Source organism: Pelodiscus sinensis, chromosome 2 (assembly GCF_049634645.1).
Source record: "Pelodiscus sinensis isolate JC-2024 chromosome 2, ASM4963464v1, whole genome shotgun sequence".
NCBI classification, from domain to species: domain Eukaryota; kingdom Metazoa; phylum Chordata; order Testudines; family Trionychidae; genus Pelodiscus; species Pelodiscus sinensis.
In genome coordinates, this window is record NC_134712.1 from 43,879,866 (window position 1) to 43,900,796 (window position 20,931).

At 41.9% G+C, this 20,931-nt stretch overlaps 1 long non-coding RNA gene across 3 annotated transcripts in view; it reads left to right on the forward strand.

Annotated features, from left to right (window-relative positions):
* Positions 1 to 20,931, forward strand: part of LOC112544022 (uncharacterized) — a 212,651-nt gene that overhangs the window by 112,580 nt on the left and 79,140 nt on the right. The window contains exon 4 of one of the 3 annotated variants that reach the window (XR_012901334.1): positions 1,349 to 1,466. The exons of the other annotated variants lie outside the window; for them this stretch is intronic. This is a non-coding gene — a long non-coding RNA (uncharacterized LOC112544022). The remainder of the gene's footprint in view (positions 1 to 1,348; positions 1,467 to 20,931) is intronic. 3 annotated transcript variants of the gene reach the window in all.

The window sequence follows — 20,931 nt, forward strand, 5'->3', positions numbered from 1 at the left end:
AGCATTTCCGGAAATTCATGCCAGTGTAGACGTAGCCCTGGAGTATAGATTATTCTAAGAGTTATGTTTTAAAGAAGGTCAGAAGTCACTAGTGCCCTCTAACCTCCCCCTCTAAACTCCCTCTCCAATCTCTCCTGTTAGCTGATCCTGTTCACGCTGGAAAGAGTAGGACTGAGAGACACCAACACACAGATTAGTGATGGCCAGAGTTGAAAAGACTGGGAATACACCCCAAAAGTCTGTGTCTACACTCTTGTCTAGCCTAGTTTGAGACCAGCATCTGAAATCTTTGCTGTGGGGTTGTTCAAGTTGGTTTGAAAGTGTATCCCGGAGACTTGCCTAAGAGCACACACCAAGTCAGAGTGCATTTATTTTAACAAAGCAAAACACATTTCCATCCCTCAATCTTGGTCTTTTTCAGTTGACACATACTATTAGGATAGATGAATTCCAAGCTGACTTAGATTGCTCTTTTTTCTCTGTGGAAAGAAAATACTAACGCTAAAAGCTGTCCAACTCTTGAAAGAACAGCTCATTTAAAGAAACATAACCATTTTTCTCAGCATTTACTCCCATCAGTCTGGAACCATGATTTCTGAATTTTGCATATTATGTGCTTCATTGGATTTTGTTTTCATTGTGATGGTGATGTCATTGTGGCTGAGCTGCCTGCAGCTGGGTGTTGAAGAGGACCAGAAATGCATAGACACAAAGGGGAAATGAAAATCAAATGACATTTTTTTTTCTGTAAAATGTATGGTTTAAGAGACAAAAATCCCAAAAAGAACAATTTTTCTAACAGAGTAATTAAACATGAAACCACCCACTCTCTGTAATCATTAAAGGCCCCTTTATAATACTTTATAAGAGCCCTCTGATCTTGCTTCCTTATAACTGCTGTATGAACTCATCATTAAGTGCATTCTGGAAGTTTTTGCCTTCCCCTGACACATAAGGTGCTTGCCTTTGCTGGAGGTAGGATAGCAGATTAGATGAATCATTAGCATAGCAGTTCCCATGTTTTAGTAACCTTCATAATCTTTTCTTTACAGCACTGAAAATGCTTAGTTCAATAGGATGCAGGTTTAAAAGATAATAAAATATCTGTGGAGCATATGAATTTTATTCAGGGATTAGGTGGTTCTTGGCTTATGCTGGTCCTTTGTATTAGGGGGAATTTCACCTTCAGTGTCTATTCAATCCTTATCCGGGCAAAAACCCCAACTGAGAGCTACCTATAGTACTGAGTTCATTGTGAGTTTCACTTCATTGTGAAGTTGAATTAGAACTTCAGGCTTTGGTCCAAAATAAACCTGTTAAGTGACTGTGCAAGACATTTCTTTTCCAGTTGTCTTACCACAAGAACTCATTAGACCAGCGACAGATGTGCCATAGGTTACACCTATTATGGACCTGCGTCTGCCTGATGTCATTAGGACTACTCTCCTGAGTAACTAGCAATTATGGTAAGTGGGACTGCATATTCAGACTCTATGCTAGAGTATTCATGGAATATTAGAGATGGAAGATACCACAGGAGGTCTAGTGTAACCCCTTGCTCAACGCAGGACTGACTCCAACTAAATCAAGAGGAAATGGTGAAGGAAAGCTAAGTAATACTGGCATCTACAATAAGGTGTGAATGAGTCAGAATTCCTACACCACACTGAGAGCACCAGGTGCATACACACAGGTACTTCTATAATGAGTGTGGAATAAAGAGGGAGATATTTTAATTTTAAAATAACTTTTTTCAGTTTATGTACATTATAGATGGAGTAATGCTAACAGTAAAGGTTGTCCAGAACTGCCCATTATAAGTTCTTTACACCATTGGTCTGCCTCAGGCCAAAAGTTTTAAGAAAGTTTCAAAATTGTATGATCGCTGTTAAAAATCCATATAACAATCACATTGAGAAACTTTTGCACCTGCATGCTTTGGAGCAAGGGGCTTGAAATTTGACACGGAGATGTTAAGGATGTATCTTTTTGTCATCTGTCTGAAAATTAGCCCACGTTATAAATCCCTGAGTATCTCAATAGAGATTTGTTTTTAGAATGTGGCAGTGAAATCCCCTGAAGATTCCATCTGCACTGAGCATGCTCCAGACCTGGGCTGCAGGTTCTAAGTGGGACTTTCCCTAAAAATGCTGCTTTTGGCAGCCAGAGGCAACTGTGGTTCTGGAATGAGGAAGATAAAGTAGTATGGAGGATCTCTCAATTTTAATCTGGCCTCCTTGTTCACATGCACTGTGACAGTTTTTACATGATTACACACTATCCCACTATACAGGACCCCTGTCTCGTAGTGAGACGTATTTTCTTTAGCTGTCTGAATTACCTTGCAATTCCTAAATTAAAGCTTGCAGGAAAACCTCAAGAAGGGGTTTAAAATAGCTGAAATTGTAACTTTTTCATTATTTGACATAAAAAGAGTAGTGGTAGGATCAGGGCCCTTTGACAGACTTAGGATATTAATTGTCTTTAAGAACAAGACTTTAATCAAATAACAATTAACAGTTTAAAATAGAGAATCCAGTAATGGTGTTTATAGGGTGAGTAATGGGAAATTGCATCACTAGGATTTATAGGCGTCTATTGTATGTGGTATAGTAATTTTACTCTTTGTGATGTAATGGTAAATTCCACTTCCTGTGGAGAATGTCACAGCAAATCCGGCACAGGATGACTTTGTAGCCCCTAGAAACCAAAGGGCTTCCAGGCTAGAAGTAGTTAGGGTTCAAAGTCAGCTGAGAGAACCCCATAAAATACATTGAAGCCCATAGAAATGAATATGAGTGATCTAACCAGAGAGCAGTATTGCACCAGTTCCTGTCTAGCTAGGGTTCATCAAAAGGCTAGCTAGAGTGCTCCATAGGAATACATGGGAGATAGGAATGATGTGAACAGAAGCAGAATTGCATCATTTCCTGTTGGCATGGGGCCCATAAAAGCTGCAATCTAATTGGCTGTTAGGAGATATGATGTCTTTACAAGACTGAAAACTAATTGGCTATGCTGGATGGCCAAATCACATAAAAGGGCCACAGCCAACAGGCTAAACCCTGTAATGGGACCATACTGGAAAGAAGGTCAGAAATTCTCTTAGGGGATAGGGACTATCAAGAAAGCAGAATGCTGTCAGACACTGGCTGGACCTCAGCAACAGCAGCCATTACCTGAGCCCCAGTTCTAGCAGCCATCTTTGACATCAGCCCAGAGCTTCTGACAGAGCAGAAGGACCTACAAGATGACTGAGAAGGATTTAAGGGAGCTTCTGTAAACTTAATCTTCCTTTTTACCCTTTTATTTTTAAAAAATATGTAGGTTTTTGTCTGTTAATAAAGCTGGATGCTTGAGTTCTCTCTGGGATCCTTCTGTACACATCTAAGAATTGCCTGATTAGCTCCTGTTGGATGTTTTAAATGTTAAGTATTGAGTATTAAAGGTTTAACATTGAATGTTTAACTGATATTGTTATCTGTTTAATTGTTATAAGTTAGAGTATTAAGTGAACGATTATATTGTTATATGCTGGGGTGGGCAAAACGTGGCCCATTGGCTAAATCCAGCCTGTCAAGCTATTGGATCTGGCCCATGGCCACCGGATATGGCCTATTGCCCAGTGGAAGCCTCAGGAAGATTCCTTGTCTGCCCCACCCCTGCACATCACTCAAAGCTGTAAGAGAGTGTGCATATCTGAGCACAGATAGGAGAGAGAAGGGGATAGGATTCGTATGCTGGCCCCACCTCCAGCACAATCTTGCAACTCCCATTGACCGGTTTCCAGCCAATGGGAGCTGCCTGTTTGCAGGAGAGGTAGTGCCTGAAGTACCATTCCTTCCAAGTATGCAGTGTTCAGCGAAGTACATGGTCCCCAGAGCAAACTGCTCTGAGGCATGGAAGGCAGGTTGCTGGCTGGAAGCCACCCAGGTAAGTGCCTCCTGGCCAGACTCTGCCTCTAGCACCCTAGCCCTTCCCTCCCCCCAGCACTCTTCCCTTCCTCCTGCACCCTTTCCCCACATAACCCAAGTCCTCTGACCCCCCGACTCCTGCATCCACAGTGCTTCCCAGACCTTGTACTCCAAACCCCTAGGCTGTGTCTACACTGGCATGAATTTCCGGAAATGCTTAAAACGGAATACTATTCCGTTTTCAGTTTTTCCGGAAAAGGAGCGTCTACATTGGCAGGCTGCTTTTCCAGAAAAGCCCTTTTTCCAGAAAAGCGTATGTGGCCAATGTAGACGTGCTTTTCCGGAAGAGAGCCCCAATCGCCATTTTCACGATCGGGGCTTTTTTCCAGAAAAGACTACCGGGCTGTCTACACTGGCCCTTTTCCGGAACAGTGTTCCGGAATAAGGACTTATGCCCGAGCGGGAGCAGAATAGTTTTTCCGGAATAGCGGCTGATTTTGTACAGTAGAGCGTCGTTGCTTTTCCAGAAATTCAAGGGCCAGTGTAGACAGCTTGCAGTTTATTCCGGAAAAGCGGCTGATTTTCCGGAATAAGTGGCCCAGTGTAGACACAGCCCTACTCCCTCATCACAACACAAATCCCTGCACTTCTCCCGCATTCCTGCCCTTGGTCACACCCCTCCTCCCAGACCCTGCACCCCCTCCTGTACCCCAGCTCCCTGCCCCAGAGCACAACTCCCTCCTTCACTCAAACTCCCTCCCAGACCCCACACCCTCTCCTATGCCAAAATCCCTTACCCTGAGCTTCTTTCTGTACCCAACCTCCATCTCGGATCCCTCACCTCCTCCATTAATATTATGGAAGACTGTGGCCCTTGACCACATACCAAATTTCTGGAGTGCCCCCCCCCCCATCAAACATTATTGCCCACCCCTGTTATAAGGTATAGAGTTAAATGAAATTATTTCAGTTTTTTATTCGTCATACTGCCTTCTTTCCCTTTTAAACTATAACATATGCTGTTTTGTTTGTGTTATTTCTCTCTCTCTCCTATTTTACTGTAAAATGCCTCTTCTAAATACATTTTGTATTAACAAAATGTATTGCTTGTTGCCTATTCTTGATCAGGGGGCTCTATCAGTGGCCTTCCAGGGGAAAGTCAGCTAGCTTTAGTCAGTGGCTTCCTCTAGAAAATCCATATGGTGAGCCACAACCTATACTGGAATAAGACAAATTTGGGAAAAGGGGCCTTAAATTAAAAAGCAGTATTCTAGGCAAACTCATTGGTTCAGTATAATTGGACTTCAAATCTTCTGGTAACAGCCTCACTTGGTGCATAGGATGGATGCTATTCAATTAGCAGCTATTCAATATTGCTTTTTATCCTGATCATTAAAATGTGTGTCCCCCTCTATTATTTACTGAATACCATTAAATCCCTGCTCTGAATACACAGACTTTCTTTGGGAAGTTTTCTGTGACTTCCATAGCTGTAAGTATTGTGTGCTTTACAAATGTTCATGAATTTATCAACACAACAGTCTTTTGAAATAAAGTAGTAGTATTTCCATTTTAGAGACACTTGAATATCAGAAATGTACACTGATTCCTATAGCATGATTTTTGTTGTTGTTGAGAAGCTGGCATGTGATAGTGCTCTATTTCTTCCAATTACAGATCTATTGACTTCAACTGCAGTTGTAAATGCTCAGCATTTTTGCAAATCAGACTCCAGGTCTCAAACTGGGTACCCAGCCACTGAGGATAGTTATTACCTGCTATCACAGAGAAACTCAGTGGAACAGGCAGGGTTAGAATCCATCTCTGCAGGGCAGCAATGAACCATGAGACCAACCTTGTTCTCCCTCATTACACACCTTGCAGCTTTTGTACCACACGAGGGAGGAGCTCTGAAACCAATGCTAGCATGCAACCTGCAGGGAGAGGCACCTCTCGCCCACCCCTGGCTAGGCCCAACTCAGTTGCCACAGCCATTGAGAGGTGCTCTTGACACAGCCCAGCTCTGCTGGAGCTGTGTAGCTGGCCAGGAAAAGGTGCCCCCTTCCTGACCCAAGCTATTGCAGCTAGAGAAGGCTGGGGAGAGACTTCCTTTCTGAAGCCACCCTTGCACCCCAACCCTCTGTTTCAGCCCTGACGCCCCTCCTATGCCCCTGTGTTGAACTCCTGACATATAACATCCATGTGTGGAATGAGTTTTGTTATGTGTACCAATATGGAGGTGATGTACCACATATCATCGGCATATTGGTGCACATAAGAGAATTCAATTGCTCACAGACCTAAAACAGTAGCGGGAACACTGGGGAGGGATCCTACAAACAGCAACTTAATTTCTTACACAAATCCAATTAAACAGGTCCATTTGGTATACTGAGTGAGGCAGGGGGTCTCATGGTAAAAATGTGATTATGCAATTAAAGACTTTATCACAGGGTATATGCACAAGGAGGGTAAATTAAGATTGCAAAGGTAAATTTACTTCCCTCATTTTCTAACTTATAAGTAGTTGACTATATAACATTAATATTCTTTTAATAGTGTTTTTTCTTTGTGATTTTATATATATATATATATATATATATATATATATATATATATATATATATATATATATATATATAAAATGAAGAAAATTTACCTTCTTTCCTGCCAATCTAGACTTCTCCGTTTACAAAAAATCCAAATGGTTTAGATTCCTGGATGTTCCTGGATGTTAAGTGTCTGGTAAGATAGTACTAATGCATATTATATTTTCTCACAAGGGGTTTTCACAGCTGAAAAGAAGTTAGCTTGTTCCCTCACAACACTTCATTGAAACAAGCTACTGAGCAAAATCAAAACAAAGGAGACGAGTGAATCTGACAATTCTTTTATGAAAGCCCATTCTCTCAGCAGAACAATTGGTTTGTTACCAGCTATTACTGAGAAGTCAGCTATAATAAAGAAATCGCATAAACAAAGTCATCTTAATACAATACATTATACTGTAAATGCAAAACTACTGATCTAGGCCAAGTCTTTAAAGTGGTACTCAGCACTATGTTTACATAGGATTTTAGGTAACTAAATATTTAAATATTTTAGTTAAGTGTAACAATTCCAGCATCAAATATATTCCAGCTCTGAATGTTTTTAAAGAAAAACAACCAGAAGAAATCTCAACTATTAACTGTAAAGATTCGATGACAATATGTTCTGATTCTGTATTTTTACAATGGGATACATGCTCTGCTGGAGTAGCCATCATAATTCCAGTGCCCTCAACTGAGGAACTGGCCTGATATTTAATACATTTTTTTTATTTTTCCAGATGCTTTTAGCCAAGGAAAAATCCAGGGTGCATTAAAAATATAGTGAGTTCTGGCTCATGAAAGCTTATGCCATACTACCCCTAATAAATGTGTTAGTCTTGAAAGTGCTACTGGACTGCCTGTTGTTTTTGCTGAAACAGACTACCATGGGTGCCTCTCTGAAACCTATGTACAAAATATGAATTTAATTCTTGTGAATAAATCTAGAAGAATAAATCCACAGCCAGCCTTTACTCAAGCAAATTTCTAGAATAAATATAGCAAAACCAAAATAATAAATAAAAACCCTCTACCATTGTGTATCAGCCATATTTTGAAAGGACAAACATGACAGAGTAGTTCTCAGCCTCACCTTTCCCCTTCACTATTTCAGAGGTCTAAGATCAACAAGGTCTAAGCTCAGAAAGACACTCAGATAAAGTATTACCTTTAAGCATGTAACTTCTTGAAGCCAATGAAACTCTTCATGTAGTGCCTTGAATGCAAGAGATTGGACTATATGACCTATCGAGGTCCCTTCCAGTTATAAACTTCTATGAGCCTATATGCTAGATGTCAGTCAATGGGCTCGACTACATTGAGGACATGTCTACACTTTTAAGAAGATCGACCCTCTGGAGGTCAATCTTCTAGCATTCAATTTGGGGGGGGGGGGACAGGTCTAATATAGACCCATACATCAAATGCTGAGGGCAGCCTCCACTGGTGTCCAGTACTCCTCATTCTTCAAGAAGTAAGAGAAGCCAATAGGAGCATGTGACACCATTGGCGTCCTGCTTTGTGCACCACCACCATGGCTCAGCTTCAGGGAAACCAACTGCAGCTACACATTTTGCATAGATGATTTGTGAACCTTAAGTCAACCTTCCTGAATCAGAGCCCAAGCAGCCATCAACAACAAACTCCCTCTACTCTAATGATAAGTTTTAACCAAATACAGAAAAACTATTACTCACCTAAGACATACATGATATCAGTACAATTCTTGCCTTTCCTTCTTGAACTAGCTCCCCTTTATTACCTGGATTTGCTTGAGACTCTGAGGGCTTATCTATATGAACAAAGTTCATGGGAAACTAGGGTGTAAATCTATCCTGGCACTATGTGGATGTTTCTGTCACATACTAAAACTTCTCTAGAGTGTTTTTACCTACTTCCATTTCAAAGCAGAGTAGCACTAAGGAACCTTAAGTGTACAGCACCAGCGTCTACTTGGACATTTAGTGTACAGAAGTCTAGTGCAGGGAAGTTTTACACTCCAGTTTGCCACAAACTACTTATTTGTATAGATCTGCCCTGAGCTACAGACTCAGCTGTGTAAAGATGTGTTGCTACATAAGCTCCAATAAGACTTAAGAATATTCATAAGTGTTTTACTGGGACAAAAACTTAGGCTACATACCATACTCCTGGAGTCAATATGTAAACATTCCATCCACCTGAGCACAGTCTAAGTTTGGTCCCTAAGGCTTTTGAAATTTTTTTAAACTGCATGAAAAAAAGTACTTCATGGATGAATAATGTTTATGTGTTCATGGCAGAAATACAAATGCAAATAGGAAATCTGGGGGGTTTTATGTTAATAAATTAGAAAAAGACCACTTTGTCATATTATCAATCATGACTGATAATTGAATCCTCATGCTCCGTGTGACAAAAATATTGCAAAAAGAGACTTTTGTACAAGTCATATTAACATTCCGTTAACAGAATATCTATAGGTGCATGCTGTCTGCTGACCATATGCAGTATTTCACCAACATGCAATCATTATTACAGATAATTCACATGACAGAGATGTGTATGTTTTTATAATATCCACTTTATTATTTAGAAAGAGAACTATTGAATGTGTTTACATTTGTATAATTGTTTTAAGCTACAATTACAGGCTCTTCACTTTTTTAAATAGGAAGTACTATGTGCCAAAAAGCTTCAATAGGATGTAAAAAGCTTCATTAAGCTTTATCTAACATGTCTCAACCAAAGTGCAGGCTAAAAATGCCATACTCTGAATTTTATTATACTTTCCCTGCGCATCATCTGCATATTTACAGTCCCAAATGATTAATTTCCATGCTTAAATGTAAGTTCTAGGGCTAACTTTGGAATATAAATATGTTGCTAAGTTTGGAAATTATTAGAATCCCAGTTCTCCAATCTCAGGCAGATTCTTCTGAATACTTGGAGCCACGTTAACATCAGTATGTGAATAAGATCAGACTGTCACTTAGATATTGTCAAGCAGGAGCATACCACCAGTGGCAGAGTGTGATAAGTGGCATTTACGCTTCCTGAGCACCTCTTGTCAGTTGGGTCCAAACCTGCACTCCCCATCTCTCTTTACTCTGGTTCTCCCCATTAGCCATTAACCTTGTCAGGTAGGAATGGCACACCTTGAATGTACAAACAAATCCCTTCAGGATAACAAAGGTCTGGAAAGGATGAACACTGAGCACTTGTTGGACTGCATCCCTGCCCCTCAGCTCTATTCTTAGGCCCTTTGGGCAGGTCTTAAGTCTTTTAACAGAGCAGCACACCAGGGCTTTCTCCCTTAAGATTCTCTGACTTTTGTGGTTTCCCAGCTCTCCAGGTATGTCACATCTTAATTTCAATCACTTTCCAGGGGGTAAGAAAGTTCAATAAAGGATTGACCTTTTTCATAGCCTTCAGCTTCGTCCCTGGACTGGTTTAAACTCCCAAACCCTTTCTTGGCTTCCAAATTAAACTTGTCCTTGTCTCTGGGCTTTTGCCATTTCATCATGGTGGAGGAGTGGACTCGGGCCTGCTCACAACTCTGGGTTCCAGCACAGGGACCCTACAAATAGCAGCCATGCACTGCTCCCTTTGGGTATGTCTACACTTGCACCCTCTTCTGAGAGAGGGATGCAAGTGAAGACATTCAAAATTGCAAATAAAGCTGGGATTTAAATATATCCCGTGCTTCATTTGCATATTCATGTGATGGTGCTATTTTGAAATAACAGACGCTGTTAAGATGCGGTTATTTCGAGAGAAAACCCTTCTCCTGAAATAACCCTTATTCCTCATACAATGAGGCTTACCAGTTATTTAGAGAGAAGGGTTTTCTCTCGAAACAACCACATCTTAACAGCATCCGTTATTTTGAGAGAGCGCTATTTCGAAATAGCGCCTTAACATGAATATGCAAATGAAGCATGGGATATTTAAATCCTGGCTTCATTTGCAATTTCAAATGTCTTCATTTGCATCCCTCTTTCGAAGGAGGGTGCAAGTGTAGACATACCCTTTGATAGTTGCTGCTGCTAATCCCTTCGCTGCCTCCGATTCTGTTACATCCGGGTTACTGTCCTTTGGTTTTCTGTCTGTTCCTTTCTTGAGTAAGGTCTCCCCGCAGGCCCCCTCATTTGGAGAGCTTCAGAGACTCCCAATCATTCTTTTCCCTTCTGGACTCAGCCAACAACTGACCTGCTCAGAACTTGCCGCTCCTTTTATCTGAGCTCTCTCTGCTCTGATAGACTTTAGGGAAGCATGGAAGCAGCCATTCTAGGGAATCCTGGAGGACTACTCTTTGCTGCTCCTTTTCTGGGGCATGATGTAGGAGGACTGGGAGGTCTCCAGCAGGGGGCCTCAAGGGACCCAGTACATCCCAGCACAGAAGGTGTGGATCATTGTTGCTGCCGTTTTCAATTACACCTAATGGCTTGGAAAAGCACCATACAACTAAAGCCATTGGTGAACAGTCAGTCTTCATTAACTCTGCAATCATATGGCTTTGTAATGACTGTACAGTTCTTCAGGTATAAAGGACACCACTAATTCAAAATGTAGTCACTTTAAAATAATAAAAAGATAAATATGGTATTCTCTGGGTGAAAACATGTGAGGGGGACCGTGGCATATTTGCAAAATTTGTACAGCCAAATCTAGAGGCAGGAATGAGGCTGGAGGGAAATTTGCCAGATTTATACATGGCACATAAAGTATTCTTTGTAAAATTAGTGTTATGGCAAATAAGTTGTTTGTGCAGAATTGGAGAACAGCTAGTAATTGAGCAGTAAAGAATGGTTAATAGCAGTAAGTCATCCAGATAACTCAAAATACAACTCATTAGGTTATGATGAGTTTTTGAGATGTATGGGTTTGCTTTTTTGAGTGATGATTAAGAATAGTTGTTAATTAAATACCGAACCTGACTTTTTCTCTTGTATGCATGAATACATATTGCGGGTATAAGTACAGTCACTTATCATTAAGTCAGAATTTTTCATAGGTTGACTTCACTTTCAGTGGAGTTTCACTACAAACCCAGAAGAGCTCAGGGATGCTGCTTCCATTCCCAAAGCAGGGATGAGGAGCACGCAGACTGTCTCTTCATTCTCTGCTCAAATATCATTATAACCGGCTCTTTTTTGCTGCCTAGCCAGCTAATGCTAGCAGGGCTCACCCACATGGTACCAGAGAGCAGTGAATCATGGCTCTTCTGGGCCACACTTGCTTTGGGAATAAATTTGACTAACTTATATCCCATCCACAAGCACAGATGTGTTATCAGAGAACATTTTTTTAAAACTATGCCCCAGCATAGCTGGGACTATACACTAGTTTTTACTTCTCCTACTTAGCTGCATTGTTTTCTGTTTCTCTTTTGATTTCTTTTTAAGTCTATATTTTACTTTTATCCTTTCTAAAGGTCTTGTAAATACTTCTCTATCTTCCCTCCTTCACGTGGTACTAAAGTCACACCAGTTTTCTTTAACTTATTTCACATTCTTTCAAAGCCGTATTTTCTAAAATGCAGTACTGTATCTTTGTTATTGCCCATTTTACCAATTCTTAGCACGTCATACCTGACATTGTGATCATTAATTTTTTTAGGATCCTTACATTTCACAGTATTTTTCATGCCTGGTTCATTTCCAGCTACTACGTCCAAAATATCCTGTCATCTGACCTGGCTGATATTTGACACATACTCTGTAAGGAAGCAGTCTTACATTACTTTCAGGTCATGCTTCCTTCCTTAGGTTTCCCACTGTCTTCCCAGTCAACATTTAGGTAATTGAACTCTTAACATGATCCCTGCACTGGCACTGTTGTACACTTCCTTTAACTGAAAACATTTCCTGGTGTGCATTCTCATCGGCTCCAGAAGGTCTCTAGTAACATCCAAAAGCCAACTTTTTCCCCATATCTAATTTTTTTCCTTCACTCCACAGTCCCCACTGTGTTGGCCAAAGTCGCATTACCATTTATTTCTGTTTACTCACTATTCCCCCTATCCACATTATTATCTTCCACCTGCTTTTATTTTATCTAGCCTGTCTATAAACTCTTTATGTTGGTAATTTAATCTTCCAACTGATAACTTGGTTTAACCAAGTCTCTGTCACTTCAATTAAATCACACTTTTCCCTTAACATATGTTTCCAATTCAGCAGCTTTGCTACATATGTTCCCAGCATTTGCAAAACACATTTATCCTGTTCTTCTTTGTCTCCTCTCCCTACATTTTCCCATAACATTTGGAGTAAGAATAGTCTTCAACAGAGCCTTTCCATTGCTTTTACTTCCCATTGCTCTCCCAGCCCATGGGACCACCACGATTCTTATATTTGTGTGCATGTGAACTCTGGCTGTTTGAGCATTAAAATAAAATTAAGTCTCCTTCAATTACTCCTCTTAGGATCAAAGGAGACTGGATTTATGAGAGGTTGCCAGTCCTTCTGTTCAAGTAAGGACCTTCATCACAGTCTTTCCTCTCTGAATACCAAAACCTCTCTGAATTATAGGTCTGTATAATCAGTCCTTTGCTTTCGTGATCCATAACTGACCATGGAAAGATACCTTAGGGTATGTCTACACTACCACCCTAGTTCAAACTAGGGTGGTAATGTAGGCAACCGAAGTTGCAAATGAAGCCTGGGATTTGAATTTCCAGTGCTTCATTTGTATAAAGCTGGGCGCCGCCATTTTTAAATGTCCACTAGTGCGGACTCCATGCCGCGCGGCTACACGCGGCACGGACTAGGTAGTTCGGACTAGACTTCCTAGTCTGAACTACCGTTACTCCTCATGAGTAGGAACTAGTAGGAACTCCTCGTGAGTAGGAAGCCTTGTCCGAACTACCTAGTCCGTGCCGCGTGTAGCCGCGCGGCACGAAGTCCGCACTAGTGGACATTTAAAAATGGCGGCGCCCAGCTTTATGCAAATGAAGCCTGGGAAATTCAAATCCTTGGCTTCATTTGCAACTCTGGTTGCCTACATTACCACCCTAGTTCGAACTAGGGTGGTAGTGTAGACATACCTCAAGGGAAAAATGTGCCAGCTGTCTACACTGTCCGCTTGAATTTGCGCAAGAACACCGACGATCTAATGTAAGATTGTCAGTGTTCTTGCACAAATACTATGCTACTCCTGTTCAGGGAAAAAGCCCTCTTGCGCAAATGTATTTGCGCAAGAGGGCCAGTGTAGACAGCTAAAAAGTGTTTTGCGCAAAAAAGCCCCAATGGCGAAAATGGTGACTGGGCTTTCTTGCACAAAACCGTGTCTAGATTGGCACGGACGCTTTTCTGCAAAAAGTGCTTTTGCGGAAAAGTGTCTGTGCCAATCTAGATGCTTTTTTCCACAAATGCTTTCAACGGAAAACTTTTCCGTTAAAAGCATTTGCGGAAAATCATGCTAGTCTAGACGTAGCCTTTCTGTATTACAAGGCTACAGAATTACCAACAAGTTCTTATAAATAACTAAGGAGGATAATCCTAATTTTTCATCTGTAGTAGCAAAATACATATGTACTTTATGCAGTTGTCCATAGATAGATAGGGGTTTAGGCCAAAACATGGCAATAAATTAAATCTGACAATTTACTATTCTGAAGTAGAGTAGTTTTAATTAACTCTTTTGGCAATGCAGTGGAGCAGTATCCTTACTATCCAGACAACTGATGATATCAGTGATTTCCAACAGTTTCAAGGATATTAAAAGTCCAATCCATCTCACATCAAAATAAATGAAAGGCTTTCTATTGACTTTCAATGTAGCTGTAAAATAATTCCATTAAAAAAACATCAGATTTGTAGCAACCCTTTTCATGTATTTCCTCCACATGCCCATCTCTTTTATTTGTTCATAGCTCTTTGTCTTCTATTTCCTGTCTTACTTATACCCACTGTTGCTCCATTTCCCCCCATTTCTTTTCACTTATTTACCCTATATCTTGTCTGCATTATCTCTGATACCTTCTCTGGCTCTTTTTGTGGATTTTACGCTGCCTTGTGAAGATTTTTTTAAAGTACAGGAGGTAACCATTGAGAGAGGGTTTTTTCCCCCAAATTTGGAATACAAGAGGGATTTTTTAAAAAACAACTGATGTTGATTTTAAGCCTTTGCAATCTTACCTCATTCCCACAGTGAAAGATTTTGAAAGTGACATATTCTGTCCCCGTGTGTCTACACAATTGCCTTTGGTATCACCCTGCTGAAATGAGGGCAAGATGAGGGAACTTAGCTGATACCATAAAGGGCTTAGTCACAGAAAGGATCAAACCTACAGGGCACTGGTTGTGTTTAGAGATCTGCTGAAAATATGCACTACTGGGTATTACTTGCTAAGTTACCCACCTTCCGCACAACCATTCCACCTTTGAAAATAAAGAAATCCTGCTATACAGTTCAGAATAGGCAAGCAATGTATGTACATAGGACAAAAACGTTGCTCTCCAATATGAATGTAAATGTATATTTTAGTCTCAATGAGAGGTGCACATACTTTACTTAGGGCAAATGGAATGTACTAACAGTGATTTGCTCTCATAAAAACTTTGGAATATTTAGCTCCCTCTGAATGATCTGCATAAGCATTTAGAAGAAATACAGCTTGTCTTCAAAGTTTAGTTAACATTCTATATAGGCTGCTTGCCATGATGACTAATGTACTGCAACCTTGCTGCTATGCACTAAACATCATGAAAATGTACATCTGCATTGGATTTTCTCTTTCCTTTGTTTCTAAAGTGCTGAGTTCTGCTAAAAAAATTGGATGGAAATAAAATCTGAGAACCGTTGCCAATTTTAGTGAAATGATAGCACAGTTATATTATCCCTTAATGAAACAAGCATTGAGGACTGATTGATTTATGGAGCAATTTTTTGCATCATTACCTAACTTGATTGTGTACAAATAGTTTTCTACATTCTCTAGTGTAGTGTCCCCACATTTCTTTTAATATGCTTATTTCAAGTTCTGATGTCTCTGTATATAGGACTGAAAGATTTAAAGCTTTTGAATGAAACTATCTTGAAACCCTTTGAAACTGTTTACTGAATCTTTAAACATTTTAACAACATCCCAAAAGATGGCAGACAAATATATTCCTTTTCATTAGTATGACTCAGTGGAGCACAGGACACCTTAGACCCTGTGGTTTTCTTTCCATAGACCCTGATCTTGAAAAAAAAAAAAAAAACCCAAAAGCCCATGAAAACAGTAGTGTTTCATATGGATGTAGGAATTTGCCTACCTAGAGCTCACTGCAGGATGTCTGGTTACAATATAGCTAAACATAGTAGTGCGGTTAGCAACTAACTAAGGGTACGTCTACACTACAACGTTAATTCGAACTAACTTAGTTCGAATTAGTTAATTCGAACTAAGCTAATTCGAACTAACGCATCTAGAACTAAAAACTAGTTCGAATTAGCGTTTTGCTAATTCGAACTAGTGCGTCCACATTAAGTGGACCCTGAAGTGGGGTTAAGGATGGCCAGAAGCAGTGCCGGCAGGGCATCAGAGGAGGACTTAGAGCGTGGAGATACTGTCTCAGGCTAGCCGAGGGCTGTGCTTAAAGGGTCCCGACCCTCACCCCGGACAGACAGTTCTCAGGGGTGCCCCGCTTGCAAAGCAGTCCTGGCTTGGAGTGCCCTGAGTGCTCACACTGGGCACATCACAGCACTCGGCCACCAGCCTGGCTGCACTTGCCGCAGGCTGCCATCTGGGGAGAGGGGGCAATTGGGGGGTTGCAGGAGAGCTTCCACCCCCAGAAGCCCGCAAAGCCATCCCAGTCCTCCCCATCGGGGGCTCGTGCCCCATTCCTCCCTCACCTCCTTCCACTTACCCTTCCCTAGCCCCTCTTCTTGATGTACAAAATAAAGATAACGTGTCTTCCATAATGGAATCTGTATTTATTGAACAAAACTGGAGGAGACTGGGAAAAGGAGGTGGGAGAGGGGAAGAGAGAGGCTGGGAGAGGGGAGGGCAACTAAAATGATCAGGGGTTGGGAACAGGTCCCATATGAAGAGAGGCTAAAGAGACTGGGACTTTTCAGCTTAGAAAAGAGGAGACGGAGGGGGGACAGGATAGAGGTCTCTAAAAGGAGGAGTTGGGTGGAGAGGGTGTATCCAGAAAAGTTCTTCATTAGTTCCCATAAAGAAGGACTAGAGGACACCAAAGGAAAGGAATGGGTAGCAGGCTTCAAACTAGTAACAGAAAGTTGTTCTTCACAAAGCAAAGAGTCAACCTGTGGAACTCCTTGCTGCAGGAGGCTGTGAAGGCTAGAACTGGAACAGAGTTTAAAGGGAAGTGAGATCAAGTCATGGAGGTTGGGTCCATGGAGTGGTATTAGCCAGGGGGTAGGAGTGGTGTCCCTGCCCAAGGTTTGTGGAAGGCTGGAGATGGATGGCATGAGACAAATGGCTTGGTCACTGTCTTCGGTCTATCCCCTCCAGCGTCCCTATGGTTTGCCGCTGTCGGCAGACAGGCTACTGGGCTAGATGGACCTTTGGTCTGACCCAGGACGGCCATTGTAAGCTCAGGGCTCAGGGTCGGGGGTCTCAGTGGACCACCTTGATTCTCTTGCACACCTGCTCCTGGGTGGCCAGGCTGGCAGCTCTCCTGCCCAAGCCGGCCACTTTCCTGTGCCTAGTGCGGAAATCGTGGACAAGGTCCACGATCTCCGCACTAGCCCAGGCAGGTGCCCGCCTCTTGCGGTCCCGGGCAAGCTCCCGGGAGCTGCCAGCCTGGTCCTGGGAAGAGGGGCAGGGCTGGGGGGCATCGGGTGGGTGGCTCGATCCGTGCCATGTGCAGGGTCTGCTGGCTGGGTGCTGGCAGGCTTGCACCTGGCACGGGCACCGTAGCCAGCCCGTGCCCCTTTAAGGGGTCTGGGGCCGGGAGGGGGGCAGTAGAGTTTCCCTGGTGTTGGCCAGAGTGGCCACCAGGGAAAGCTGGGGAGGGCTAGCCTCCCACTAGTTCGAATTAAGGGGCTACACACCCCTTAATTCGAACTAGCTAGTTCGAATTAGGCTTAATCCTCGTGGAATGAGGATTACCTAGTTCGAACTAAGCGCTCCGTTAGTTCGAATTTAATTCGAACTAACGGAGCGCTAGTGTAGCACCTATTAAAGTTAGTTCGAACTAACGTCCGTTAGTTCGAACTAACTTTGTAGTGTAGACATACCCTTAGGGTACATTTACACAGCAGCATTATTTTGAAATAATTGACATTATTCCAAAATAACATAGTGCACATCTACACTACAAGCCTTTATTTCAAAACAATGTTGAGCTAGAGGACTTCTCGCTCATGGTAACCCTCATTTCATGAGGAGTAAGGGAAGTCAAAGGAAGAGTGTTCTTCCTTCAACTTCCTGCTTTGTAGACAGTGCCTAAAGTCAAATGAATGTTTTTCGACTTCAGCTACACAATTGATGTACCTGACATTGCATAGCTTAATTAGATGTTAGCCCTGCTGTGTAGACGTGCCCTTAGAGGCATAATACTGTATGTCCTATTGATTATTATTTAATATTTATATTCCAATAAATGTAAGCCGCCCAATCAGGATCAGATCCCCTTTTTGCAAAGTGTTGTATAATCATGACAGAAGACAAAATTACTGCTCTGAAGAATTTAGTCTCACACATTTCAGCACATGGTATGCCTTCATTTGGTTACGGGCAGAGTACAGATGTGTCTTTATTTGTTTGTCATTTTTGAAAACTTACTTTCAAAACTCCAAGATATATAATTTTGATTAGCCCACATGATTGTTAATCCTTCGTTTTGTGGGACTGATTCTAATTTATGCTAAGATCATCACTTTGCTCTTCTGGTAGAATCAGAGTGATAGATTCAGACTGTGTGTAAGTGAGAAACAAATAATTTAAATGAATGACATGGAGGCATTGCTCACTGCAACAGGAAATACCTCAAATGCTTAAATATAATGGGCTAAATATCTGGAGTAATTACATTATTATTATAATCTATTATTCAGGGATGACTTTCAGCTGTTGTAGTAAAAAAAAAAAAAAATAGAAAGTGCTATTGCTGCCTAGTGGTAAAAAGTGTCCAAATGATTCACACTTTCACAATTTACAGCATAGTAGGGGGAATTATTCTTTCTTTGATTTTGTTTCAGGTGTTTGTAAATTTTCTATATGGAGATTTCATTTCTAACATTAATTTGGATAGATTTTTTAATTCTGAAGGGAGTCACCTGGATTTGAAAAAGGGATCCCTATGAGCTTTGTAGCTAAATTCTAAGCCAGTCAGATGCAAGAATATGTAAGGTTCTAGCACAGAGCTACTCAACATGTGGCCCATGGGCTGTATGCAGCCCATGGCCCATTTGTTTGTGGCCCACGGTATGGTTACGGTTTATGCAGGGCTTAACACATGGCTCGCGGGTGGGAGTCAAAACAAAAAAATAGTCAATATAATGGTCTTCAGTTAATGTGTTTTTGGACTGTCATTGCTCATTGAAAGTGCTGTCATATTGGTGGAAATTGGATAAATATTGCATTTTATTAATATCAGGAGAACTGACTTAAATGGGGCCTGTGTGTTGTGTAGTCTTGCCTTAATCTTTGTATTCATGCCAGTGAGTGTGATAGAAGCTATTTGCATATATATGCAACCACACTTAAGTTGCAGCCCTCGGCATGTGCTGTGAGTATCGTTATGGCCCCCGTGGCTTCCGAAGTTGAGTAGCCCTGTTCTAGCATTTTGAGACCTGACCGCAGGGATTCCAAATGAAACACTATTTCTACTCTGAAACCTCAAACGGGATGCCGAGGAAGGGCGGTGAGAGAAAGCATATTTACCACTGTTCTTTAACATGTATAAAAGGGACAATGGGATGCTTGTGTTTTGGGCTGCAGCCCTTGTTGCTAGACTGCTACCTCTTCTTGGTTCTAGAGATTTGCTCAAGGCTAATACCCTCATCCACCACTGTCTTTACTCCCGCCTATGACTCCTCTTTCAGCTTATGGAAACACAGAATTCTCTTCCCAACTCAGCCCACCGGCCATGTCACCGTCCTTCTTTCCCCTTTTTGGGAAGAGGGTGAGAGAGAAGATAGTTGTCTGACAGCAGTGAGTTTGAGGGGGGGGAGGCCCCAAGCGAGCCCACTACACTGGGCCCCAATCCAGGGATCCTGTAAACAGCAGCCTTTTGCTACTCCTCAGAAACCTCTGTCCATGCTGCTTTATTTCCCTTGGCCATTTCCCCATGGCCCTGGCACCTTCTTCACCATCACCTCAGGGCACTCAATACTAGGAGCCAGACACCGTGCTGTTCAAGGTGCCTACAGTCCCCTCATCCTTCAGGGATGCAGTCCTTACTCCTGGGGCTTCCAGAAGCAATTGATCCTATTCTACCCTGCAACTCCCTTTTATCTGTCAGGCCTGGATTAGTTGCTCCAAGCAACTCCTCCCTGATTGGCTGTGCTTCCCACACACTCTCTCTAGGCTGCTAGAAGGACTCACCTCCACTGCTTCTGCCAGGGGGCATGATTAACCCCTTTTATGCCTGTGTGCAGTAGACACCGCATTTCAGCTCAGTGCAAATGAAAGAGTGGAAGAGTGTACTTGCAACATCCAAGTACCCCACTTTCATATGTGGCTGTTGGTGCTTAGTGGATGTTTTCATTCTTCTGAACTTGGGAGGCTCATGCTCTCACAAGGCCACGGAAAGAGGCCTCGCTGTGTCACTTGGTTGCAAAAATGAGCACACAAACCAATACCTGCAGCTTGGCAGCCAGAAGCTGTTTAATAAGTGGTTCACAGCAAGCAGCATGAAATCAGGCTTCCTTCCCACAGAGAGAAGTAGGAATGCTTTGACAGTTTTCAGTGAGGACAGAGGTGTTTTGCTGTGTATATTGCACAAACCTGTTGGTCAGGGACTCTCTCACCATGAGTAGGATGGCCTAATTGGCATTGTCAAAAAATATGCTGACACTTTTCTCACATAGTAAAAGCCAATAAAAACACTAAAAGCGCTGCTAGAGTGAAAATCTCTCACAGAAAACTAGCTGGGAAAAAAAGATGTTGCCAGGAAGCTGAATTCTATGTAGAGTATTATATGCTGGAGAGGCTCCAGGGGCAGCAATTGACCGTGTATGATTACCTACAACCAACAAAGCTGCTATTTGAAGATATTACAGCAATTTCAATTTGTATAGCACCTTTCACATCAAAGCAAGACCCAAAGCTATTCACCACAATATGTTCTAATACTGGCACACTGCATTGTTATTCAAGGAGAATAAGATCTCAGTGCAGATTGGCTCTGGAATCAAGCAGCCATTGCAATAGTTGTTGGGCTCTCCACAGCACCAGCATCAAAGGCTTTTTACGGTAATAGCTAGGAGCTTGGTTGTGTGAACAGCAGTGTTAGAAAGACGGTTGCTAAGAGCCTAGGGAG